The sequence below is a fragment of the Orcinus orca genome, chromosome 12 (assembly GCF_937001465.1).
Source record: "Orcinus orca chromosome 12, mOrcOrc1.1, whole genome shotgun sequence".
Taxonomy (NCBI): domain Eukaryota; kingdom Metazoa; phylum Chordata; class Mammalia; order Artiodactyla; family Delphinidae; genus Orcinus; species Orcinus orca.
Genome location: NC_064570.1, coordinates 89,092,960 through 89,120,003, shown reverse-complemented (window position 1 = coordinate 89,120,003; position 27,044 = coordinate 89,092,960).

Here is a 27,044-nt window from a genome sequence, read left to right as displayed (position 1 = left end):
TGGAAACTGCATCATGCCTCCGCTTCTGCACGGCAAATCAGGGCCTTACTTCCAGGCATGGGTTCATGCTGGGTGTGCCGGGAGCCACACAGCATGCTAAGATGCTGACTTTCTCCTCGAGCAGAGTGACTTCAGGTACGAGGGCGGGCCTCGCAGTGTTCCAAGCACAGCGTTCTCTCATGGCAGCTCACACGAGGGCCATGACAGAGTCTTCCTGGGCACTTCGCACTCACCAGCCATGTTGTCCTGAGGGCGTTCGAGGGCTCTGGAGATGTAGCGCTCCTCAAGGAACGCGCAGTGTGTGGTTGCCCAGCACTCGGCACGCACAGGGGTCCTCCGAGGGAATCAACCAATGGACCTCGACGTTGCTCAGCTGGCCCACAGGTGTCTGGAGGCACTCAGTGACCTTGGAGGGAAAATGATGCACACCCGTGGGGCCTAGGAGTCCCCGGACGTGTACTTCCTTAAAAGCAAAGCGACTAAGAACTCCTGGAAAGAGCTGCATGCCTCCCTTTCTGCACAGCTACTCAGGGCCTAACCTGGAGGCGAGTTCTCACGTTGAGGTTCCCTTTAGCTCTAGAGCCTGTCCTGCGGACCGCCACCACGGCCACGGAAGCCCCTGGTTTAGAGAGAGCAAACTCATAATTTTCCCCGAAGCATTCTTCCAGGGCTCACTGGCCTGTCGGGAGCCGGGAATGTCAGGGAGCTTCAAGGCAGGCATGAATGCCGCCCTCAAAATGGGAAAGCAGGGCTAGTTCCAGCAGGGCCCCGTTTTCATGGGCACACTCAGCGTACATCCCTGTGGTTTCTAACGAGTCCCAAGAGACACCGGTTACCCTGCGTTTCCTTCCCTGAGTCAACTTATCGAAGTAGGGAGTCCCGCATCCAGCGAACTGTCTCAACCAAGGAACGCCGTAGCTGCTCCTCTGGGCCTGGGGCTGCCTGCAGTGCCAAAGAAGGAACAGGACTTGAATTGCAGTAAGAACCCAAGCCGCCGTCCTCTAGGAGGCACGGTGCCTTCAGTCAGGAGGTCCTGGATGGAATGCGAAGACGAGGGTTACTCTGAGCACAGCTCCGACTAGGGCAACGCGTAAGACCTCCGCGCCATGTGGGACGTGCCAGAACGGTGTTCGTGAACGTGTGCGAGTGCTGAGGAAACCAAGCTGCTCCAAAAGAGAGGGCAGTGCGTTTCCCTACGCTCGGCGTGCACAGACGGGCTCTAAAGGACTACGGGCCTGGATGTTGCTTAGCAGACCCAGGTGCGCCTGGGGTTACTCAGTGTTCCTGCCGGGAACAGGGTGCCCCGGCTAGCCTCCCAGGTGTCCAGAAAGCTGTGCTGCCGCTCAAGGTAAGCAGAGCAGAGGCCACCGCCTCCTGGAAACTGCAGCACGCCTCCGCTTCTGCACGGCAAATCAGGGCCTTACTTCCAGGCATGGGTTCATGCTGGGTGTGCCGGGAGCCACACAGCATGCTAAGATGCTGACTTTCTCCTCGAGCAGAGTGACTTCAGGTACGAGGGCGGGCCTCGCAGTGTTCCAAGCACAGCGTTCTCTCATGGCAGCTCACACGAGGGCCATGACAGAGTCTTCCTGGGCACTTCGCACTCACCAGCCATGTTGTCCTGAGGGCGTTCGAGGGCTCTGGAGATGTAGCGCTCCTCAAGGATCGCGCAGTGTGTGGTTGCCCAGCACTCGGCACGCACAGGGGTCCTCCGAGGGAATCAACCAATGGACCTCGACGTTGCTCAGCCGGCCCACAGGTGTCTGGAGGCACTCAGTGACCTTGGAGGGAAAATGATGCACACCCGTGGGGCCTAGGAGTCCCTGGACGTGTACTTCCTTTAAAGCAAAGCGACTAAGAACTCCTGGAAAGAGCTGCATGCCTCCCTTTCTGCACGGCTACTCAGGGCCTAACCTGGAGGCGAGTTCTCACGTTGAGGTTCCCTTTAGCTCTAGAGCCTGTCCTGCGGACCGCCACCGCGGCCACGGAAGCCCCTGGTTTAGAGAGAGCAAACTCATAATTTTCCCCGAAGCATTCTTCCAGGGCTCACTGGCCTGTCGGGAGCCGGGAATGTCAGGGAGCTTCAAGGCAGGCATGAATGCCGCCCTCAAAATGGGAAAGCAGGGCTAGTTCCAGCAGGGCCCCGTTTTCATGGGCACACTCAGCGTACATCCCTGTTGTTTCTAACGAGTCCCAAGAGACACCGGTTACCCTGCGTTTCCTTCCCTGAGTCAACTTATCGAAGTAGGGAGTCCCGCATCCAGCGAACTGTCTCAACCAAGGAACGCCGTAGCTGCTCCTCTGGGCCTGGGGCTGCCTGCAGTGCCAAAGAAGGAACAGGACTTGAATTGCAGTAAGAACCCAAGCCGCCGTCCTCTAGGAGGCATGGTGCCTTCAGTCAGGAGGTCCTGGATGGAATGCGAAGATGAGGGTTACTCTGAGCGCAGCTCCGACTAGGGCAACGCGTAAGACCTCCGCGCCATGTGGGACGTGCCAGAACGGTGTTCGTGAACGTGTGCGAGTGCTGAGGAAACCAAGCTGCTCCAAAAGAGAGGGCAGTGCGTTTCCCTACGCTCGGCGTGCACAGAGGGGCTCTAAAGGGCTACGGGCCTGGATGTTGCTTAGCAGACCCAGGTGCGCCTGGGGTTACTCAGTGTTCCTGCCGGGAACAGGGTGCCCCGGCTAGCCTCCCAGGTGTCCAGAAAGCTGTGCTGCCGTTCAAGGTATGCAGAGCAGAGGCCACCGCCTCCTGGAAACTGCATCACGCCTCCGCTTCTGCACGGCAAATCAGGGCCTTACTTCCAGGCATGGGTTCATGCTGGGTGTGCCGGGAGCCACACAGCATGCTAAGATGCTGACTTTCTCCTCGAGCAGAGTGACTTCAGGTACGAGGGCGGGCCTCGCAGTGTTCCAAGCACAGCATTCTCTCATGGCAGCTCACACGAGGGCCATGACAGAGTCTTCCTGGGCACTTCGCACTCACCAGCCATGTTGTCCTGAGGGCGTTCGAGGGCTCTGGAGATGTAGCGCTCCTCAAGGATCGCGCAGTGTGTGGTTGCCCAGCACTCGGCACGCACAGGGGTCCTCCGAGGGAATCAACCAATGGACCTCGACGTTGCTCAGCCTGCCCACAGGTGTCTGGAGGCACTCAGTGACCTTGGAGGGAAAAGGATGCACACCCGTGGGGCCTAGGAATCCCCGGACGTGTACTTCCTTTAAAGCAAAGCGACTAAGAACTCCTGGAAAGAGCTGCATACCTCCCTTTCTGCACGGCTACTCAGGGCCTAACCTGGAGGCGAGTTCTCACGTTGAGGTTCCCTTTAGCTCTAGAGCCTGTCCTGCGGACCGCCACCTTGGCCACGGAAGCCCCTGGTTTAGAGAGAGCAAACTCATAATTTTCCCCGAAGCATTCTTCCAGGGCTCACTGGCCTGTCGGGAGCCGGGAATGTCAGGGAGCTTCAAGGCAGGCATGAATGCCGCCCTCAAAATGGGAAAGCAGGGCTAGTTCCAGCAGGCCCCCGTTTTCATGGGCACACTCAGCGTACATCCCTGTGGTTTCTAACGAGTCCCAAGAGACACCGGTTACCCTGCGTTTCCTTCCCTGAGTCAACTTATCGAAGTAGGGAGTCCCGCATCCAGCGAACTGTCTCAACCAAGGAACGCCGTAGCTGCTCCTCTGGGCCTGGGGCTGCCTGCAGTGCCAAAGAAGGAACAGGACTTGAATTGCAGTAAGAACCCAAGCCGCCATCCTCTAGGAGGCACGGTGCCTTCAGTCAGGAGGTCCTGGATGGAATGCGAAGACGAGGGTTACTCTGAGCGCAGCTCCGATTAGGGGAACGCGTAAGACCTCCGCGCCATGTGGGACGTGCCAGAACGGTGTTCGTGAACGTGTGCGAGTGCTGAGGAAACCAAGCTGCTCCAAAAGAGAGGGCAGTGCGTTTCCCTACGCTCGGCGTGCACAGAGGGGCTCTAAAGGGCTACGGGCCTGGATGTTGCTTAGCAGACCCAGGTGCGCCTGGGGTTACTCAGTGTTCCTGCCGGGAACAGGGTGCCCCGGCTAGCCTCCCAGGTGTCCAGAAAGCTGTGCTGCCGCTCAAGGTATGCAGAGCAGAGGCCACCGCCTCCTGGAAACTGCAGCACGCCTCCGCTTCTGCACGGCAAATCAGGGCCTTACTTCCAGGCATGGGTTCATGCTGGGTGTGCCGGGAGCCACACAGCATGCTAAGATGCTGACTTTCTCCTCGAGCAGAGTGACTTCAGGTACGAGGGCGGGCCTCGCAGTGTTCCAAGCACAGCGTTCTCTCATGGCAGCTCACACGAGGGCCATGACAGAGTCTTCCTGGGCACTTCGCACTCACCAGCCATGTTGTCCTGAGGGCGTTCGAGGGCTCTGGAGATGTAGCGCTCCTCAAGGAACGCGCAGTGTGTGGTTGCCCAGCACTCGGCACGCACAGGGGTCCTCCGAGGGAATCAACCAATGGACCTCGACGTTGCTCAGCCGGCCCACAGGTGTCTGGAGGCACTCAGTGACCTTGGAGGGAAAAGGATGCACACCCGTGGGGCCTAGGAGTCCCCGGACGTGTACTTCCTTTAAAGCAAAGCGACTAAGAACTCCTGGAAAGAGCTGCATGCCTCCCTTTCTGCACGGCTACTCAGGGCCTAACCTGGAGGCGAGTTCTCACGTTGAGGTTCCCTTTAGCTCTAGAGCCTGTCCTGCGGACCGCCACCGCGGCCACGGAAGCCCCTGGTTTAGAGAGAGCAAACTCATAATTTTCCCCGAAGCATTCTTCCAGGGCTCACTGGCCTGTCGGGAGCCGGGAATGTCAGGGAGCTTCAAGGCAGGCATGAATGCCGCCCTCAAAATGGGAAAGCAGGGCTAGTTCCAGCAGGGCCCCGTTTTCATGGGCACACTCAGCGTACATCCCTGTGGTTTCTAACGAGTTCCAAGAGACACCGGTTACCCTGCGTTTCCTTCCCTGAGTCAACTTATCGAAGTAGGGAGTCCCGCATCCAGCGAACTGTCTCAACCAAGGAACGCCGTAGCTGCTCCTCTGGGCCTGGGGCTGCCTGCAGTGCCAAAGAAGGAACAGGACTTGAATTGCAGTAAGAACCCAAGCCGCCGTCCTCTAGGAGGCACGGTGCCTTCAGTCAGGAGGTCCTGGATGGAATGCGAAGATGAGGGTTACTCTGAGCGCAGCTCCGACTAGGGCAACGCGTAAGACCTCCGCGCCATGTGGGACGTGCCAGAACGGTGTTCGTGAACGTGTGCGAGTGCTGAGGAAACCAAGCTGCTCCAAAAGAGAGGGCAGTGCGTTTCCCTACGCTCGGCGTGCACAGAGGGGCTCTAAAGGGCTACGGGCCTGGATGTTGCTTAGCAGACCCAGGTGCGCCTGGGGTTACTCAGTGTTCCTGCCGGGAACAGGGTGCCCCGGCTAGCCTCCCAGGTGTCCAGAAAGCTGTGCTGCCGTTCAAGGTATGCAGAGCAGAGGCCACCGCCTCCTGGAAACTGCAGCACGCCTCCGCTTCTGCACGGCAAATCAGGGCCTTACTTCCAGGCATGGGTTCATGCTGGGTGTGCCGGGAGCCACACAGCATGCTAAGATGCTGACTTTCTCCTCGAGCAGAGTGACTTCAGGTACGAGGGCGGGCCTCGCAGTGTTCCAAGCACAGCGGTCTCTCATGGCAGCTCACACGAGGGCCATGACAGAGTCTTCCTGGGCACTTCACACTCACCAGCCATGTTGTCCTGAGGGCGTTCGAGGGCTCTGGAGATGTAGCGCTCCTCAAGGATCGCGCAGTGTGTGGTTGCCCAGCACTCGGCACGCACAGGGGTCCTCCGAGGGAATCAACCAATGGACCTCGACGTTGCTCAGCCTGCCCACAGGTGTCTGGAGGCACTCAGTGACCTTGGAGGGAAAAGGATGCACACCCGTGGGGCCTAGGAATCCCCGGACGTGTACTTCCTTTAAAGCAAAGCGACTAAGAACTCCTGGAAAGAGCTGCATGCCTCCCTTTCTGCACGGCTAGTCAGGGCCTAACCTGGAGGCGAGTTCTCACGTTGAGGTTCCATTTAGCTCTAGAGCCTGTCCTGCGGACCGCCACCTTGGCCACGGAAGCCCCTGGTTTAGAGAGAGCAAACTCATAATTTTCCCCGAAGCATTCTTCCAGGGCTCACTGGCCTGTCGGGAGCCGGGAATGTCAGGGAGCTTCAAGGCAGGCATGAATGCCGCCCTCAAAATGGGAAAGCAGGGCTAGTTCCAGCAGGGCCCCGTTTTCATGGGCACACTCAGCGTACATCCCTGTGGTTTCTAACGAGTCCCAAGAGACACCGGTTACCCTGCGTTTCCTTCCCTGAGTCAACTTATCGAAGTAGGGAGTCCCGCATCCAGCGAACTGTCTCAACCAAGGAACGCCGTAGCTGCTCCTCTGGGCCTGGGGCTGCCTGCAGTGCCAAAGAAGGAACAGGACTTGAATTGCAGTAAGAACCCAAGCCGCCATCCTCTAGGAGGCACGGTGCCTTCAGTCAGGAGGTCCTGGATGGAATGCGAAGACGAGGGTTACTCTGAGCGCAGCTCCGATTAGGGGAACGCGTAAGACCTCCGCGCCATGTGGGACGTGCCAGAACGGTGTTCGTGAACGTGTGCGAGTGCTGAGGAAACCAAGCTGCTGCAAAAGAGAGGGCAGTGCGTTTCCCTACGCTCGGCGTGCACAGAGGGGCTCTAAAGGGCTACGGGCCTGGATGTTGCTTAGCAGACCCAGGTGCGCCTGGGGTTACTCAGTGTTCCTGCCGGGAACAGGGTGCCCCGGCTAGCCTCCCAGGTGTCCAGAAAGCTGTGCTGCCGTTCAAGGTATGCAGAGCAGAGGCCACCGCCTCCTGGAAACTGCAGCACGCCTCCGCTTCTGCACGGCAAATCAGGGCCTTACTTCCAGGCATGGGTTCATGCTGGGTGTGCCGGGAGCCACACAGCATGCTAAGATGCTGACTTTCTCCTCGAGCAGAGTGACTTCAGGTACGAGGGCGGGCCTCGCAGTGTTCCAAGCACAGCGTTCTCTCATGGCAGCTCACACGAGGGCCATGACAGAGTCTTCCTGGGCACTTCGCACTCACCAGCCATGTTGTCCTGAGGGCGTTCGAGGGCTCTGGACATGTAGCGCTCCTAAAGGATCGCGCAGTGTGTGGTTGCCCAGCACTCGGCACGCACAGGGGTCCTCCGAGGGAATCAACCAATGGACCTCGACGTTGCTCAGCCGGCCCACAGGTGTCTGGAGGCACTCAGTGACCTTGGAGGGAAAATGATGCACACCCGTGGGGCCTAGGAGTCCCCGGACGTGTACTTCCTTTAAAGCAAAGCGACTAAGAACTCCTGGAAAGAGCTGCATGCCTCCCTTTCTGCACTGCTACTCAGGGCCTAACCTGGAGGCGAGTTCTCACGTTGAGGTTCCTTTTAGCTCTAGAGCCTGTCCTGCGGACCGCCACTGCGGCCACAGAAGCCCCTGGTTTAGAGAGAGCAAACTCATAATTTTCCCCGAAGCATTCTTCCAGGGCTCACTGGCCTGTCGGGAGCCGGGAATGTCAGGGAGCTTCAAGGCAGGCATGAATGCTGCCCTCAAAATGGGAAAGCAGGGCTAGTTCCAGCAGGGCCCCGTTTTCATGGGCACACTCAGCGTACATCCCTGTGGTTTCTAACGAGTCCCAAGAGACACCGGTTACCCTGCGTTTCCTTCCCTGAGTCAACTTATCGAAGTAGGGAGTCCCGCATCCAGCGAACTGTCTCAACCAAGGAACGCCGTAGCTGCTCCTCTGGGCCTGGGGCTGCCTGCAGTGCCAAAGAAGGAACAGGACTTGAACTGCAGTAAGAACCCAAGCCGCCGTCCTCTAGGAGGCACGGTGCCTTCAGTCAGGAGGTCCTGGATGGAATGCGAAGACGAGGGTTACTCTGAGCGCAGCTCCGACTAGGGCAACGCGTAAGACCTCCGCGCCATGTGGGACGTGCCAGAACGGTGTTCGTGAACGTGTGCGAGTGCTGAGGAAACCAAGCTGCTCCAAAAGAGGGGGCAGTGCGTTTCCCTACGCTCGGCGTGCACAGAGGGGCTCTAAAGGGCTACGGGCCTGGATGTTGCTTAGCAGACCCAGGTGCGCCTGGGGTTACTCAGTGTTCCTGCCGGGAACAGGGTGCCCCGGCTAGCCTCCCAGGTGTCCAGAAAGCTGTGCTGCCGTTCAAGGTATGCAGAGCAGAGGCCACCGCCTCCTGGAAACTGCAGCACGCCTCCGCTTCTGCACGGCAAATCAGGGCCTTACTTCCAGGCATGGGTTCATGCTGGGTGTGCCGGGAGCCACACAGCATGCTAAGATGCTGACTTTCTCCTCGAGCAGAGTGACTTCAGGTACGAGGGCGGGCCTCGCAGTGTTCCAAGCACAGCGTTCTCTCATGGCAGCTCACACGAGGGCCATGACAGAGTCTTCCTGGGCACTTCGCACTCACCAGCCATGTTGTCCTGAGGGCGTTCGAGGGCTCTGGAGATGTAGCGCTCCTCAAGGATCGCGCAGTGTGTGGTTGCCCAGCACTCGGCACGCACAGGGGTCCTCCGAGGGAATCAACCAATGGACCTCGACGTTGCTCAGCCTGCCCACAGGTGTCTGGAGGCACTCAGTGACCTTGGAGGGAAAATGATGCACACCCGTGGGGCCTAGGAGTCCCCGGACGTGTACTTCCTTTAAAGCAAAGCGACTAAGAACTCCTGGAAAGAGCTGCATGCCTCCCTTTCTGCACGGCTACTCAGGGCCGAACCTGGAGGCGAGTTCTCACGTTGAGGTTCCCTTTAGCTCTAGAGCCTGTCCTGCGGACCACCACCTTGGCCACGGAAGCCCCTGGTTTAGAGAGAGCAAACTCATAATTTTCCCCGAAGCATTCTTCCAGGGCTCACTGGCCTGTCGGGAGCCGGGAATGTCAGGGAGCTTCAAGGCAGGCATGAATGCCGCCCTCAAAATGGGAAAGCAGGGCTAGTTCCAGCAGGCCACCGTTTTCATGGGCACACTCAGCGTACATCCCTGTGGTTTCTAACGAGTCCCAAGAGACACCGGTTACCCTGCGTTTCCTTCCCTGAGTCAACTTATCGAAGTAGGGAGTCCCGCATCCAGCGAACTGTCTCAACCAAGGAACGCCGTAGCTGCTCCTCTGGGCCTGGGGCTGCCTGCAGTGCCAAAGAAGGAACAGGACTTGAATTGCAGTAAGAACCCAAGCCGCCGTCCTCTAGGAGGCATGGTGCCTTCAGTCAGGAGGTCCTGGATGGAATGCGAAGACGAGGGTTACTCTGAGCGCAGCTCCGATTAGGGCAACGCGTAAGACCTCCGCGCCATGTGGGACATGCCAGAACGGTGTTCGTGAACGTGTGCGAGTGCTGAGGAAACCAAGCTGCTCCAAAAGAGAGGGCAGTGCGTTTCCCTACGCTCGGCGTGCACAGAGGGGCTCTAAAGGGCTACGGGCCTGGATGTTGCTTAGCAGACCCAGGTGCGCCTGGGGTTACTCAGTGTTCCTGCCGGGAACAGGGTGCCCCGGCTAGCCTCCCAGGTGTCCAGAAAGCTGTGCTGCCGTTCAAGGTATTCAGAGCAGAGGCCACCGCCTCCTGGAAACTGCATCACGCCTCCGCTTCTGCACGGCAAATCAGGGCCTTACTTCCAGGCATGGGTTCATGCTGGGTGTGCCGGGAGCCACACAGCATGCTAAGATGCTGACTTTCTCCTCGAGCAGAGTGACTTCAGGTACGAGGGCGGGCCTCGCAGTGTTCCAAGCACAGCGTTCTCTCATGGCATCTCACACGAGGGCCATGACAGAGTCTTCCTGGGCACTTTGCACTCACCAGCCATGTTGTCCTGAGGGCGTTCGAGGGCTCTGGAGATGTAGCGCTCCTCAAGGATCGCGCAGTGTGTGGTTGCCCAGCACTCGGCACGCACAGGGGTCCTCCGAGGGAATCAACCAATGGACCTCGACGTTGCTCAGCCGGCCCACAGGTGTCTGGAGGCACTCAGTGACCTTGGAGGGAAAAGGATGCACACCCGTGGGGCCTAGGAGTCCCCGGACGTGTACTTCCTTTAAAGCAAAGCGACTAAGAACTCCTGGAAAGAGCTGCATGCCTCCCTTTCTGCACGGCTACTCAGGGCCTAACCTGGAGGCGAGTTCTCACGTTGAGGTTCCCTTTAGCTCTAGAGCCTGTCATGCGGACCGCCACCGCGGCCACGGAAGCCCCTGGTTTAGAGACAGCAAACTCATAATTTTCCCCGAAGCATTCTTCCAGGGCTCACTGGCCTGTCGGGAGCCGGGAATGTCAGGGAGCTTCAAGGCAGGCATGAATGCCGCCCTCAAAATGGGAAAGCAGGGCTAGTTCCAGCAGGGCCCCGTTTTCATGGGCACACTCAGCGTACATCCCTGTGGTTTCTAACGAGTCCCAAGAGACACCGGTTACCCTGCGTTTCCTTCCCTGAGTCAACTTATCGAAGTAGGGAGTCCCGCATCCAGCGAACTGTCTCAACAAAGGAACGCCGTAGCTGCTCCTCTGGGCCTGGGGCTGCCTGCAGTGCCAAAGAAGGAACAGGACTTGAATTGCAGTAAGAACCCAAGCCGCCGTCCTCTAGGAGGCACGGTGCCTTCAGTCAGGAGGTCCTGGATGGAATGCGAAGACGAGGGTTACTCTGAGCGCAGCTCCGATTAGGGCAACGCGTAAGACCTCCGCGCCATGTGGGACGTGCCAGAACGGTGTTCGTGAACGTGTGCGAGTGCTGAGGAAACCAAGCTGCTCCAAAAGAGAGGGCAGTGCGTTTCCCTACGCTCGGCGTGCACAGAGGGGCTCTAAAGGGCTACGGGCCTGGATGTTGCTTAGCAGACCCAGGTGCGCCTGGGGTTACTCAGTGTTCCTGCCGGGAACAGGGTGCCCCGGCTAGCCTCCCAGGTGTCCAGAAAGCTGTGCTGCCGTTCAAGGTATGCAGAGCAGAGGCCACCGCCTCCTGGAAACTGCAGCACGCCTCCGCTTCTGCACGGCAAATCAGGGCCTTACTTCCAGGCATGGGTTCATGCTGGGTGTGCCGGGAGCCACACAGCATGCTAAGATGCTGACTTTCTCCTCGAGCAGAGTGACTTCAGGTACGAGGGCGGGCCTCGCAGTGTTCCAAGCACAGCGTTCTCTCATGGCAGCTCACACGAGGGCCATGACAGAGTCTTCCTGGGCACTTCGCACTCACCAGCCATGTTGTCCTGAGGGCGTTCGAGGGCTCTGGAGATGTAGCGCTCCTCAAGGATCGCGCAGTGTGTGGTTGCCCAGCACTCGGCACGCACAGGGGTCCTCCGAGGGAATCAACCAATGGACCTCGACGTTGCTCAGCCGGCCCACAGGTGTCTGGAGGCATTCAGTGACCTGGGAGGGAAAATTATGCACACCCGTGGGGCCTAGGAGTCCCTGGACGTGTACTTCCTTTAAAGCAAAGCGACTAAGAACTCCTGGAAAGAGCTGCATGCCTCCCTTTCTGCACGGCTACTCAGGGCCTAACCTGGAGGCGAGTTCTCACGTTGAGGTTCCCTTTAGCTCTAGAGCCTGTCCTGCGGACCGCCACCGCGGCCACGGAAGCCCCTGGTTTAGAGAGAGCAAACTCATAATTTTCCCCGAAGCATTCTTCCAGGGCTCACTGGCCTGTCGGGAGCCGGGAATGTCAGGGAGCTTCAAGGCAGGCATGAATGCCGCCCTCAAAATGGGAAAGCAGGGCTAGTTCCAGCAGGGCCCCGTTTTCATGGGCACACTCAGCGTACATCCCTGTGGTTTCTAACGAGTCCCAAGAGACACCGGTTACCCTGCGTTTCCTTCCGAGTCAACTTATCGAACTAGGGAGTCCCGCATCCAGCGATCTGTCTCAACCAAGAAACGCCGTAGCTGCTCCTCTGGGCCTGGGGCTGCCTGCAGTGCCAAGAAGGAACAGGACTTGAATTGCAGTAAGAACCCAAGCCGCCGTCCTCTAGGAGGCACGGTGCCTTCAGTCAGGAGGTCCTGGATGGAATGCAAAGACGAGGGTTACTCTGAGCGCAGCTCCATTAGGGCAACGCGTAAGACCTCTGCGCCATGTGGGACGTGCCAGAACGGTGTTCGTGAACGTGTGCGAGTACTGAGGAAACCAAGCTGCTCCAAAAGAGAGGGCAGTGCGTTTCCCTACGCTCGGCGTGCACAGAGGGGCTCTAAAGGGCTACGGGCCTGGATGTTGCTTAGCAGACCCAGGTGCGCCTGGGGTTACTCAGTGTTCCTGCCGGGAACAGGGTGCCCCGGCTAGCCTCCCAGGTGTCCAGAAAGCTGTGCTGCCGCTCAAGGTATGCAGAGCAGAGGCCACCGCCTCCTGGAAACTGCAGCACGCCTCCGCTTCTGCACGGCAAATCAGGGCCTTACTTCCAGGCATGGGTTCATGCTGGGTGTGCCGGGAGCCACACAGCATGCTAAGATGCTGACTTTCTCCTCGAGCAGAGTGACTTCAGGTACGAGGGCGGGCCTCGCAGTGTTCCAAGCACAGCGTTCTCTCATGGCAGCTCACACGAGGGCCATGACAGAGTCTTCCTGGGCACTTCGCACTCACCAGCCATGTTGTCCTGAGGGCGTTCGAGGGCTCTGGAGATGTAGCGCTCCTCAAGGAACGCGCAGTGTGTGGTTGCCCAGCACTCGGCACGCACAGGGGTCCTCCGAGGGAATCAACCAATGGACCTCGACGTTGCTCAGCCGGCCCACAGGTGTCTGGAGGCACTCAGTGACCTTGGAGGGAAAAGGATGCACACCCGTGGGGCCTAGGAGTCCCCGGACGTGTACTTCCTTTAAAGCAAAGCGACTAAGAACTCCTGGAAAGAGCTGCATGCCTCCCTTTCTGCACGGCTACTCAGGGCCTAACCTGGAGGCGAGTTCTCACGTTGAGGTTCCCTTTAGCTCTAGAGCCTGTCCTGCGGACCGCCACCGCGGCCACGGAAGCCCCTGGTTTAGAGAGAGCAAACTCATAATTTTCCCCGAAGCATTCTTCCAGGGCTCACTGGCCTGTCGGGAGCCGGGAATGTCAGGGAGCTTCAAGGCAGGCATGAATGCCGCCCTCAAAATGGGAAAGCAGGGCTAGTTCCAGCAGGGCCCCGTTTTCATGGGCACACTCAGCGTACATCCCTGTGGTTTCTAACGAGTCCCAAGAGACACCGGTTACCCTGCGTTTCCTTCCCTGAGTCAACTTATCGAAGTAGGGAGTCCCGCATCCAGCGAACTGTCTCAACCAAGGAACGCCGTAGCTGCTCCTCTGGGCCTGGGGCTGCCTGCAGTGCCAAAGAAGGAACAGGACTTGAATTGCAGTAAGAACCCAAGCCGCCGTCCTCTAGGAGGCACGGTGCCTTCAGTCAGGAGGTCCTGGATGGAATGCGAAGACGAGGGTTACTCTGAGCGCAGCTCCGATTAGGGCAACGCGTAAGACCTCCGCGCCATGTGGGACGTGCCAGAACGGTGTTCGTGAACGTGTGCGAGTGCTGAGGAAACCAAGCTGCTCCAAAAGAGAGGGCAGTGCGTTTCCCTACGCTCGGCGTGCACAGAGGGCCTCTAAAGGGCTACGGGCCTGGATGTTGCTTAGCAGACCCAGGTGCGCCTGGGGTTACTCAGTGTTCCTGCCGGGAACAGGGTGCCCCGGCTAGCCTCCCAGGTGTCCAGAAAGCTGTGCTGCCACTCAAGGTATGCAGAGCAGAGGCCACCGCCTCCTGGAAACTGCAGCACGCCTCCGCTTCTGCACGGCAAATCAGGGCCTTACTTCCAGGCATGGGTTCATGCTGGGTGTGCCGGGAGCCACACAGCATGCTAAGATGCTGACTTTCTCCTCGAGCAGAGTGACTTCAGGTACGAGGGCGGGCCTCGCAGTGTTCCAAGCACAGCGTTCTCTCATGGCAGCTCACACGAGGGCCATGACAGAGTCTTCCTGGGCACTTCGCACTCACCAGCCATGTTGTCCTGAGGGCGTTCGAGGGCTCTGGAGATGTAGCGCTCCTCAAGGATCGCGCAGTGTGTGGTTGCCCAGCACTCGGCACGCACAGGGGTCCTCCGAGGGAATCAACCAATGGACCTCGACGTTGCTCAGCCGGCCCACAGGTGTCTGGAGGCACTCAGTGACCTTGGAGGGAAAAGGATGCACACCCGTGGGGCCTAGGAGTCCCCGGACGTGTACTTCCTTTAAAGCAAAGCGACTAAGAACTCCTGGAAAGATCTGCATGCCTCCCTTTCTGCACGGCTACTCAGGGCCTAACCTGGAGGCGAGTTCTCACGTTGAGGTTCCCTTTAGCTCTAGAGCCTGTCCTGCGGACCGCCACCGCGGCCACGGAACCCCTGGTTTAGAGAGAGCAAACTCATAATTTTCCCCGAAGCATTCTTCCAGGGCTCACTGGCCTGTCGGGAGCCGGGAATGTCAGGGAGCTTCAAGGCAGGCATGAATGCCGCCCTCAAAATGGGAAAGCAGGGCTAGTTCCAGCAGGGCCCCGTTTTCATGGGCACACTCAGCGTACATCCCTGTGGTTTCTAACGAGTCCCAAGAGACACCGGTTACCCTGCGTTTCCTTCCCTGAGTCAACTTATCGAAGTAGGGAATCCCGCATCCAGCGAACTGTCTCAACCAAGGAACGCCGTAGCTGCTCCTCTGGGCCTGGGGCTGCCTGCAGTGCCAAAGAAGGAACAGGACTTGAATTGCAGTAAGAACCCAAGCCGCCGTCCTCTAGGAGGCACGGTGCCTTCAGTCAGGAGGTCCTGGATGGAATGCGAAGACGAGGGTTACTCTGAGCGCAGCTCCGATTAGGGCAACGCGTAAGACCTCCGCGCCATGTGGGACGTGCCAGAACGGTGTTCGTGAACGTGTGCGAGTGCTGAGGAAACCAAGCTGCTCCAAAAGAGAGGGCAGTGCGTTTCCCTACGCTCGGCGTGCACAGAGGGCCTCTAAAGGGCTACGGGCCTGGATGTTGCTTAGCAGACCCAGGTGCGCCTGGGGTTACTCAGTGTTCCTGCCGGGAACAGGGTGCCCCGGCTAGCCTCCCAGGTGTCCAGAAAGCTGTGCTGCCGTTCAAGGTATGCAGAGCAGAGGCCACCGCCTCCTGGAAACTGCAGCACGCCTCCGCTTCTGCACGGCAAATCAGGGCCTTACTTCCAGGCATGGGTTCATGCTGGGTGTGCCGGGAGCCACACAGCATGCTAAGATGCTGACTTTCTCCTCAAGCACAGTGACTTCAGGTACGAGGGTGGGCCTCGCAGTGTTCCAGGCACAGCGTTCTCTCATGGCAGCTCACACGAGGGCCATGACAGAGTCTTCCTGGGCACTTCGCACTCACCAGCCATGTTGTCCTGAGGGCGTTCGAGGGCTCTGGAGATGTAGCGCTCCTCAAGGAACGCGCAGTGTGTGGTTGCCCAGCACTCGGCACGCACAGGGGTCCTCCGAGGGAATCAACCAATGGACCTCGACGTTGCTCAGCCGGCCCACAGGGGTCTGGAGGCACTCAGTGACCTTGGAGGGAAAAGGATACACACCCGTGGGGCCTAGGAGTCCCCGGACGTGTACTTCCTTTAAAGCAAAGCGACTAAGAACTCCTGGAAAGAGCTGCATGCCTCCCTTTCTGCACGGCTACTCAGGGCCTAACCTGGAGGCGAGTTCTCACGTTGAGGTTCCCTTTAGCTCTAGAGCCTGTCATGCGGACCGCCACCGCGGCCACGGAAGCCCCTGGTTTAGAGACAGCAAACTCATAATTTTCCCCGAAGCATTCTTCCAGGGCTCACTGGCCTGTCGGGAGCCGGGAATGTCAGGGAACTTCAAGGCAGGCATGAATGCCGCCCTCAAAATGGGAAAGCAGGGCTAGTTCCAGCAGGGCCCCGTTTTCATGGGCACACTCAGCGTACATCCCTGTGGTTTCTAACGAGTCCCAAGAGACACTGGTTACCCTGCGTTTCCTTCCCTGAGTCAACTTATCGAAGTAGGGAGTCCCGCATCCAGCGAACTGTCTCAACCAAGGAACGCCGTAGCTGCTCCTCTGGGCCTGGGGCTGCCTGCAGTGCCAAAGAAGGAACAGGACTTGAATTGCAGTAAGAACCCAAGCCGCCGTCCTCTAGGAGGCACGGTGCCTTCAGTCAGGAGGTCCTGGATGGAATGCGAAGACGAGGGTTACTCTGAGCGCAGCTCCGATTAGGGCAACGCGTAAGACCTCCGCGCCATGTGGGACGTGCCAGAACGGTGTTCGTGAACGTGTGCGAGTGCTGAGGAAACCAAGCTGCTCCAAAAGAGAGGGCAGTGTGTTTCCCTACGCTCGGCGTGCACAGAAGGCCTCTAAAGGGCTACGGGCCTGGATGTTGCTTAGCAGACCCAGGTGCGCCTGGGGTTACTCAGTGTTCCTGCCGGGAACAGGGTGCCCCGGCTAGCCTCCCAGGTGTCCAGAAAGCTGTGCTGCCGCTCAAGGTATGCAGAGCAGAGGCCACCGCCTCCTGGAAACTGCAGCACGCCTCCGCTTCTGCACGGCAAATCAGGGCCTTACTTCCAGGCATGGGTTCATGCTGGGTGTGCCGGGAGCCACACAGCATGCTAAGATGCTGACTTTCTCCTCGAGCAGAGTGACTTCAGGTACGAGGGCGGGCCTCGCAGTGTTCCAAGCACAGCGTTCTCTCATGGCAGCTCACACGAGGGCCATGACAGAGTCTTCCTGGGCACTTCGCACTCACCAGCCATGTTGTCCTGAGGGCGTTCGAGGGCTCTGGAGATGTAGCGCTCCTCAAGGATCGCGCAGTGTGTGGTTGCCCAGCACTCGGCACGCACAGGGGTCCTCCGAGGGAATCAACCAATGGACCTCGACGTTGCTCAGCCGGCCCACAGGGGTCTGGAGGCACTCAGTGACCTTGGAGGGAAAAGGATGCACACCCGTGGGGCCTAGGAGTCCCCGGACGTGTACTTCCTTTAAAGCAAAGCGACTAAGAACTCCTGGAAAGAGCTGCATGCCTCCCTTTCTGCACGGCTACTCAGGGCCTAACCTGGAGGCGAGTTCTCACGTTGAGGTTCCCTTTAGCTCTAGAGCCTGTCCTGCGGACCGCCACCGCAGCCACGGAAGCCCCTGGTTTAGAGACAGCAAACTCATAATTTTCCCCGAAGCATTCTTCCAGGGCTCACTGGCCTGTCGGGAGCCGGGAATGTCAGGGAGCTTCAAGGCAGGCATGAATGCCGCCCTCAAAATGGGAAAGCAGGGCTAGTTCCAGCAGGGCCCCGTTTTCATGGGCACACTCAGCGTACATCCCTGTGGTTCCTAACGAGTCCCAAGAGACACCGGTTACCCTGCGTTTCCTTCCCTGAGTCAACTTATCGAAGTAGGGAGTCCCGCATCCAGCGAACTGTCTCAACAAAGGAACGCCGTAGCTGCCCCTCTGGGCCTGGGGCTGCCTGCAGTGCCAAAGAAGGAACAGGACTTGAATTGCAGTAAGAACCCAAGCCGCCGTCCTCTAGGAGGCACGGTGCCTTCAGTCAGGAGGTCCTGGATGGAATGCGAAGACGAGGGTTACTCTGAGCGCAGCTCCGATTAGGGCAACGCGTAAGACCTCCGCGCCATGTGGGACGTGCCAGAACGGTGTTCGTGAACGTGTGCGAGTGCTGAGGAAACCAAGCTGCTCCAAAAGAGAGGGCAGTGCGTTTCCCTACGCTCGGCGTGCACAGAGGGGCTCTAAAGGGCTACGGGCCTGGATGTTGCTTAGCAGACCCAGGTGCGCCTGGGGTTACTCAGTGTTCCTGCCGGGAACAGGGTGCCCCGGCTAGCCTCCCAGGTGTCCAGAAAGCTGTGCTGCCGCTCAAGGTATGCAGAGCAGAGGCCACCGCCTCCTGGAAACTGCAGCACGCCTCCGCTTCTGCACGGCAAATCAGGGCCTTACTTCCAGGCATGGGTTCATGCTGGGTGTGCCGGGAGCCACACAGCATGCTAAGATGCTGACTTTCTCCTCGAGCAGAGTGACTTCAGGTACGAGGGCGGGCCTCGCAGTGTTCCAAGCACAGCGTTCTCTCATGGCAGCTCACACGAGGGCCATGACAGAGTCTTCCTGGGCACTTCGCACTCACCAGCCATGTTGTCCTGAGGGCGTTCGAGGGCTCTGGAGATGTAGCGCTCCTCAAGGAACGCGCAGTGTGTGGTTGCCCAGCACTCGGCACGCACAGGGGTCCTCCGAGGGAATCAACCAATGGACCTCGACGTTGCTCAGCCGGCCCACAGGGGTCTGGAGGCACTCAGTGACCTTGGAGGGAAAAGGATGCACACCCGTGGGGCCTAGGAGTCCCCGGACGTGTACTTCCTTTAAAGCAAAGCGACTAAGAACTCCTGGAAAGAGCTGCATGCCTCCCTTTCTGCACGGCTACTCAGGGACTAACCTGGAGGCGAGTTCTCACGTTGAGGTTCCCTTTAGCTCTAGAGCCTGTCCTGCGGACCGCCACCGCGGCCACGGAAGCCCCTGGTTTAGAGAGAGCAAACTCATAATTTTCCCCGAAGCATTCTTCCAGGGCTCACTGGCCTGTCGGGAGCCGGGAATGTCAGGGAGCTTCAAGGCAGGCATGAATGCCGCCCTCAAAATGGGAAAGCAGGGCTAGTTCCAGCAGGGCCCCGTTTTCATGGGCACACTCAGCGTACATCCCTGTGGTTCCTAACGAGTCCCAAGAGACACCGGTTACCCTGCGTTTCCTTCCCTGAGTCAACTTATCGAAGTAGGGAGTCCCGCATCCAGCGAACTGTCTCAACCAAGGAACGCCGTAGCTGCTCCTCTGGGCCTGGGGCTGCCTGCAGTGCCAAAGAAGGAACAGGACTTGAATTGCAGTAAGAACCCAAGCCGCCGTCCTCTAGGAGGCACGGTGCCTTCAGTCAGGAGGTCCTGGATGGAATGCGAAGACGAGGGTTACTCTGAGCGCAGCTCCGATTAGGGCAACGCGTAAGACCTCCGCGCCATGTGGGACGTGCCAGAACGGTGTTCGTGAACGTGTGCGAGTGCTGAGGAAACCAAGCTGCTCCAAAAGAGAGGGCAGTGCGTTTCCCTACGCTCGGCGTGCACAGAGGGGCTCTAAAGGGCTACGGGCCTGGATGTTGCTTAGCAGACCCAGGTGCGCCTGGGGTTACTCAGTGTTCCTGCCGGGAACAGGGTGCCCCGGCTAGCCTCCCAGGTGTCCAGAAAACTGTGCTGCCGCTCAAGGTATGCAGAGCAGAGGCCACCGCCTCCTGGAAACTGCAGCACACCTCCGCTTCTGCACGGCAAATCAGGGCCTTACTTCCAGGCATGGGTTCATGCTGGGTGTGCCGGGAGCCACACAGCATGCTAAGATGCTGACTTTCTCCTCGAGCAGAGTGACTTCAGGTATGAGGGCGGGCCTCGCAGTGTTCCAAGCACAGCGTTCTCTCATGGCAGCTCACACGAGGGCCATGACAGAGTCTTCCTGGGCACTTCGCACTCACCAGCCATGTTGTCCTGAGGGCGTTCGAGGGCTATGGAGATGTAGCGCTCCTCAAGGATCGCGCAGTGTGTGGTTGCCCAGCACTCGGCACGCACAGGGGTCCTCCGAGGGAATCAACCAATGGACCTCGACGTTGCTCAGCCGGCCCACAGGTGTCTGGAGGCACTCAGTGACCTTGGAGGGAAAAGGATGCACACCCGTGGGGCCTAGGAGTCCCCGGACGTGTACTTCCTTTAAAGCAAAGCGATTAAGAACTCCTGGAAAGATCTGCATGCCTCCCTTTCTGCACGGCTACTCAGGGCCTAACCTGGAGGCGAGTTCTCACGTTGAGGTTCCCTTTAGCTCTAGAGCCTGTCCTGCGGACCGCCACCGCGGCCACGGAAGCCCCTGGTTTAGAGAGAGCAAACTCATAATTTTCCCCAAAGCATTCTTCCAGGGCTCACTGGCCTGTCGGGAGCCGGGAATGTCAGGGAGCTTCAAGGCAGGCATGAATGCCGCCCTCAAAATGGGAAAGCAGGGCTAGTTCCAGCAGGCCCCCGTTTTCATGGGCACACTCAGCGTACATCCCTGTGGTTTCTAACGAGTCCCAAGAGACACCGGTTACCCTGCGTTTCCTTCCCTGAGTCAACTTATCGAAGTAGGGAGTCCCGCATCCAGCGAACTGTCTCAACCAAGAAACGCCGTAGCTGCTCCTCTGGGCCTGGGGCTCCCTGCAGTGCCAAGAAGGAACAGGACTTGAATTGCAGTAAGAACCCAAGCCGCCGTCCTCTAGGAGGCACGGTGACTTCAGTCAGGAGGTCCTGGATGGAATGCAAAGACGAGGGTTACTCTGAGCGCAGCTCCGATTAGGGCAACGCGTAAGACCTCCGCGCTATGTGGGACGTGCCAGAACGGTGTTCGTGAACGTGTGCGAGTGCTGAGGAAACCAAGCTGCTCCAAAAGAGAGGGCAGTGCGTTTCCCTACGCTCGGCGTGCACAGAGGGGCTCTAAAGGGCTACGGGCCTGGATGTTGCTTAGCAGACCCAGGTGCGCCTGGGGTTACTCAGTGTTCCTGCCGGGAACAGGGTGCCCCGGCTAGCCTCCCAGGTGTCCAGAAAGCTGTGCTGCCGTTCAAGGTATGCAGAGCAGAGGCCACCGCCTCCTGGAAACTGCAGCACGCCTCCGCTTCTGCACGGCAAATCAGGACCTTACTTCCAGGCATGGGTTCATGCTGGGTGTGCCGGGAGCCACACAGCATGCTAAGATGCTGACTTTCTCCTCGAGCAGAGTGACTTCAGGTACGAGGGCGGGCCTCGCAGTGTTCCAAGCACAGCGTTCTCTCATGGCAGCTCACACGAGGGCCATGACAGAGTCTTCCTGGGCACTTCGCACTCACCAGCCATGTTGTCCTGAGGGCGTTCGAGGGCTCTGGAGATGTAGCGCTCCTCAAGGAACGCGCAGTGTGTGGTTGCCCAGCACTCGGCACGCACAGGGGTCCTCCGAGGGAATCAACCAATGGACCTCGACGTTGCTCAGCCGGCCCACAGGGGTCTGGAGGCACTCAGTGACCTTGGAGGGAAAAGGATGCACACCCGTGGGGCCTAGGAGTCCCCGGACGTGTACTTCCTTTAAAGCAAAGCGACTAAGAACTCCTGGAAAGAGCTGCATGCCTCCCTTTCTGCAAGGCTACTCAGGGCCTAACCTGGAGGCGAGTTCTCACGTTGAGGTTCCCTTTAGCTCTAGAGCCTGTCATGCGGACCGCCACCGCGGCCACGGAAGTCCCTGGTTTAGAGACAGCAAACTCATAATTTTCCCCGAAGCATTCTTCCAGGGCTCACTGGCCTGTCGGGAGCCGGGAATGTCAGGGAGCTTCAAGGCAGGCATGAATGCCGCCCTCAAAATGGGAAAGCAGGGCTAGTTCCAGCAGGGCCCCGTTTTCATGGGCACACTCAGCGTACATCCCTGTGGTTTCTAACGAGTCCCAAGAGACACCGGTTACCCTGCGTATCCTTCCCTGAGTCAACTTATCGAAGTAGGGAGTCCCGCATCCAGCGAACTGTCTCAACCAAGGAACGCCGTAGCTGCTCCTCTGGGTCTGGGGCTGCCTGCAGTGCCAAAGAAGGAACAGGACTTGAATTGCAGTAAGAACCCAAGCCGCCGTCCTCTAGGAGGCACGGTGCCTTCAGTCAGGAGGTCCTGGATGGAATGCGAAGACGAGGGTTACTCTGAGCGCAGCTCCGATTAGGGCAACGCGTAAGACCTCCGCGCCATGTGGGACGTGCCAGAACGGTGTTCGTGAACGTGTGCGAGTGCTGAGGAAACCAAGCTGCTCCAAAAGAGAGGGCAGTGCGTTTCCCTACGCTCAGCGTGCACAGAGGGGCTCTAAAGGGCTACGGGCCTGGATGTTGCTTAGCAGACCCAGGTGCGCCTGGGGTTACTCAGTGTTCCTGCCGGGAACAGGGTGCCCCGGCTAGCCTCCCAGGTGTCCAGAAAGCTGTGCTGCCGTTCAAGGTATGCAGAGCAGAGGCCACCGCCTCCTGGAAACTGCAGCACGCCTCCGCTTCTGCACGGCAAATCAGGGCCTTACTTCCAGGCATGGGTTCATGCTGGGTGTGCCGGGAGCCACACAGCATGCTAAGATGCTGACTTTCTCCTCGAGCAGAGTGACTTCAGGTACGAGGGCGGGCCTCGCAGTGTTCCAAGCACAGCGTTCTCTCATGGCAGCTCACACGAGGGCCATGACAGAGTCTTCCTGGGCACTTCGCACTCACCAGCCATGTTGTCCTGAGGGCGTTCGAGGGCTCTGGAGATGTAGCGCTCCTCAAGGAACGCGCAGTGTGTGGTTGCCCAGCACTCGGCACGCACAGGGGTCCTCCGAGGGAATCAACCAATGGACCTCGACGTTGCTCAGCTGGCCCACAGGTGTCTGGAGGCACTCAGTGACCTTGGAGGGAAAAGGATGCACACCCGTGGGGCCTAGGAGTCCCCGGACGTGTACTTCCTTTAAAGCAAAGCGACTAAGAACTCCTGGAAAGAGCTGCATGCCTCCCTTTCTGCACGGCTACTCAGGGCCTAACCTGGAGGCGAGTTCTCACGTTGAGGTTCCCTTTAGCTCTAGAGCCTGTCATGCGGACCGCCACCGCGGCCACGGAAGCCCCTGGTTTAGAGAGAGCAAACTCATAATTTTCCCCGAAGCATTCTTCCAGGGCTCAATGGCCTGTCGGGAGCCGGGAATGTCAGGGAGCTTCAAGGCAGGCATGAATGCCGCCCTCAAAATGGGAAAGCAGGGCTAGTTCCAGCAGGGCCCCGTTTTCATGGGCACACTCAGCGTACATCCCTGTGGTTCCTAACGAGTCCCAAGAGACACCGGTTACCCTGCGTTTCCTTCCCTGAGTCAAATTATCGAAGTAGGGAGTCCCGCATCCAGCGAACTGTCTCAACAAAGGAACGCCGTAGCTGCTCCTCTGGGCCTGGGGCTGCCTGCAGTGCCAAAGAAGGAACAGGACTTGAATTGCAGTAAGAACCCAAGCCGCCGTCCTCTAGGAGGCACGGTGCCTTCAGTCAGGAGGTCCTGGATGGAATGCGAAGACGAGGGTTACTCTGAGCGCAGCTCCGATTAGGGCAACGCGTAAGACCTCCGCGCCATGTGGGACGTGCCAGAACGGTGTTCGTGAACGTGTGCGAGTGCTGAGGAAACCAAGCTGCTCCAAAAGAGAGGGCAGTGCGTTTCCCTACGCTCGGCGTGCACAGAGGGGCTCTAAAGGGCTACGGGCCTGGATGTTGCTTAGCAGACCCAGGTGCGCCTGGGGTTACTCAGTGTTCCTGCCGGGAACAGGGTGCCCCGGCTAGCCTCCCAGGTGTCCAGAAAGCTGTGCTGCCGCTCAAGGTATGCAGAGCAGAGGCCACCGCCTCCTGGAACTGCAGCACGCCTCCGCTTCTGCACGGCAAATCAGGGCCTTACTTCCAGGCATGGGTTCATGCTGGGTGTGCCGGGAGCCACACAGCATGCTAAGATGCTGACTTTCTCCTCGAGCAGAGTGACTTCAGGTACGAGGGCGGGCCTCGCAGTGTTCCAAGCACAGCGTTCTCTCATGGCAGCTCACACGAGGGCCATGACAGAGTCTTCCTGGGCACTTCGCACTCACCAGCCATGTTGTCCTGAGGGCGTTCGAGGGCTCTGGAGATGTAGCGCTCCTCAAGGAACGCGCAGTGTGTGGTTGCCCAGCACTCGGCACGCACAGGGGTCCTCCGAGGGAATCAACCAATGGACCTCGACGTTGCTCAGCCGGCCCACAGGTGTCTGGAGGCACTCAGTGACCTTGGAGGGAAAAGGATGCACACCCGTGGGGCCTAGGAGTCCCCGGACGTGTACTTCCTTTAAAGCAAAGCGACTAAGAACTCCTGGAAAGAGCTGCATGCCTCCCTTTCTGCACGGCTACTCAGGGCCTAACCTGGAGGCGAGTTCTCACGTTGAGGTTCCCTTTAGCTCTAGAGCCTGTCATGCGGACCGCCACCGCGGCCACGGAAGCCCCTGGTTTAGAGAGAGCAAACTCATAATTTTCCCCGAAGCATTCTTCCAGGGCTCACTGGCCTGTCGGGAGCCGGGAATGTCAGGGAGCTTCAAGGCAGGCATGAATGCCGCCCTCAAAATGGGAAAGCAGGGCTAGTTCCAGCAGGGCCCCGTTTTCATGGGCACACTCAGCGTACATCCCTGTGGTTCCTAACGAGTCCCAAGAGACACCGGTTACCCTGCGTTTCCTTCCCTGAGTCAACTTATCGAAGTAGGGAGTCCCGCATCCAACGAACTGTCTCAACAAAGGAACGCCGTAGCTGCTCCTCTGGGCCTGGGGCTGCCTGCAGTGCCAAAGAAGGAACAGGACTTGAATTGCAGTAAGAACCCAAGCCGCCGTCCTCTAGGAGGCACGGTGCCTTCAGTCAGGAGGTCCTGGATGGAATGCGAAGACGAGGGTTACTCTGAGCGCAGCTCCGATTAGGGCAACGCGTAAGACCTCCGCGCCATGTGGGACGTGCCAGAACGGTGTTCGTGAACGTGTGCGAGTGCTGAGGAAACCAAGCTGCTCCAAAAGAGAGGGCTGTGCGTTTCCCTACGCTCGGCGTGCACAGAGGGGCTCTAAAGGGCTACGGGCCTGGATGTTGCTTAGCAGACCCAGGTGCGCCTGGGGTTACTCAGTGTTCCTGCCGGGAACAGGGTGCCCCGGCTAGCCTCCCAGGTGTCCAGAAAGCTGTGCTGCCGCTCAAGGTATGCAGAGCAGAGGCCACCGCCTCCTGGAAACTGCAGCACGCCTCCGCTTCTGCACGGCAAATCAGGGCCTTACTTCCAGGCATGGGTTCATGCTGGGTGTGCCGGGAGCCACACAGCATGCTAAGATGCTGACTTTCTCCTCGAGCAGAGTGACTTCAGGTACGAGGGCGGGCCTCGCAGTGTTCCAAGCACAGCGTTCTCTCATGGCAGCTCACACGAGGGCCATGACAGAGTCTTCCTGGGCACTTCGCACTCACCAGCCATGTTGTCCTGAGGGCGTTCGAGGGCTCTGGAGATGTAGCGCTCCTCAAGGATCGCGCAGTGTGTGGTTGCCCAGCACTCGGCACGCACAGGGGTCCTCCGAGGGAATCAACCAATGGACCTCGACGTTGCTCAGCCGGCCCACAGGTGTCTGGAGGCACTCAGTGACCTTGGAGGGAAAAGGATGCACACCCGTGGGGCCTAGGAGTCCCCGGACGTGTACTTCCTTTAAAGCAAAGCGACTAAGAACTCCTGGAAAGATCTGCATGCCTCCCTTTCTGCACGGCTACTCAGGGCCTAACCTGGAGGCGAGTTCTCACGTTGAGGTTCCCTTTAGCTCTAGAGCCTGTCCTGCGGACCGCCACCACGGCCACGGAAGCCCCTGGTTTAGAGAGAGCAAACTCATAATTTTCCCCGAAGCATTCTTCCAGGGCTCACTGGCCTGTCGGGAGCCGGGAATGTCAGGGAGCTTCAAGGCAGGCATGAATGCCGCCCTCAAAATGGGAAAGCAGGGCTAGTTCCAGCAGGGCCCCGTTTTCATGGGCACACTCAGCGTACATCCCTGTGGTTTCTAACGAGTCCCAAGAGACACCGGTTACCCTGCGTTTCCTTCCCTGAGTCAACTTATCGAAGTAGGGAGTCCCGCATCCAGCGAACTGTCTCAACCAAGGAACGCCGTAGCTGCTCCTCTGGGCCTGGGGCTGCCTGCAGTGCCAAAGAAGGAACAGGACTTGAATTGCAGTAAGAACCCAAGCCGCCGTCCTCTAGGAGGCACGGTGCCTTCAGTCAGGAGGTCCTGGATGGAATGCGAAGACGAGGGTTACTCTGAGCGCAGCTCCGATTAGGGCAACGCGTAAGACCTCCGCGCCATGTGGGACGTGCCAGAACGGTGTTCGTGAACGTGTGCGAGTGCTGAGGAAACCAAGCTGCTCCAAAAGAGAGGGCAGTGCGTTTCCCTACGCTCGGCGTGCACAGAGGGCCTCTAAAGGGCTACGGGCCTGGATGTTGCTTAGCAGACCCAGGTGCGCCTGGGGTTACTCAGTGTTCCTGCCGGGAACAGGGTGCCCCGGCTAGCCTCCCAGGTGTCCAGAAAGCTGTGCTGCCGCTCAAGGTATGCAGAGCAGAGGCCACCGCCTCCTGGAAACTGCAGCACGCCTCCGCTTCTGCACGGCAAATCAGGGCCTTACTTCCAGGCATGGGTTCATGCTGGGTGTGCCGGGAGCCACACAGCATGCTAAGATGCTGACTTTCTCCTCGAGCAGAGTGACTTCAGGTACGAGGGCGGGCCTCGCAGTTTTCCAAGCACAGCGTTCTCTCATGGCAGCTCACACGAGGGCCATGACAGAGTCTTCCTAGGCACTTCGCACTCACCAGCCATGTTGTCCTGAGGGCGTTCGAGGGCTCTGGAGATGTAGCGCTCCTCAAGGAACGCGCAGTGTGTGGTTGCCCAGCACTCGGCACGCACAGGGGTCCTCCGAGGGAATCAACCAATGGACCTCGACGTTGCTCAGCCTGCCCACAGGGGTCTGGAGGCACTCAGTGACCTTGGAGGGAAAAGGATGCACACCCGTGGGGCCTAGGAGTCCCCGGACGTGTACTTCCTTTAAAGCAAAGCGACTAAGAACTCCTGGAAAGAGCTGCATGCCTCCCTTTCTGCACGGCTACTCAGGGCCTAACCTGGAGGCGAGTTCTCACGTTGAGGTTCCCTTTAGCTCTAGAGCCTGTCCTGCGGACCGCCACCGCGGCCACGGAAGCCCCTGGTTTAGAGAGAGCAAACTCATAATTTTCCCCGAAGCATTCTTCCAGGGCTCACTGGCCTGTCGGGAGCCGGGAATGTCAGGGAGCTTCAAGGCAGGCATGAATGCCGCCCTCAAAATGGGAAAGCAGGGCTAGTTCCAGCAGGCCCCCGTTTTCATAGGCACACTCAGCGTACATCCCTGTGGTTTCTAACGAGTCCCAAGAGACACCGGTTACCCTGTGTTTCCTTCCCTGAGTCAACTTATCGAAGTAGGGAGTCCCGCATCCAGCGAACTGTCTCAACCAAGGAACGCCGTAGCTGCTCCT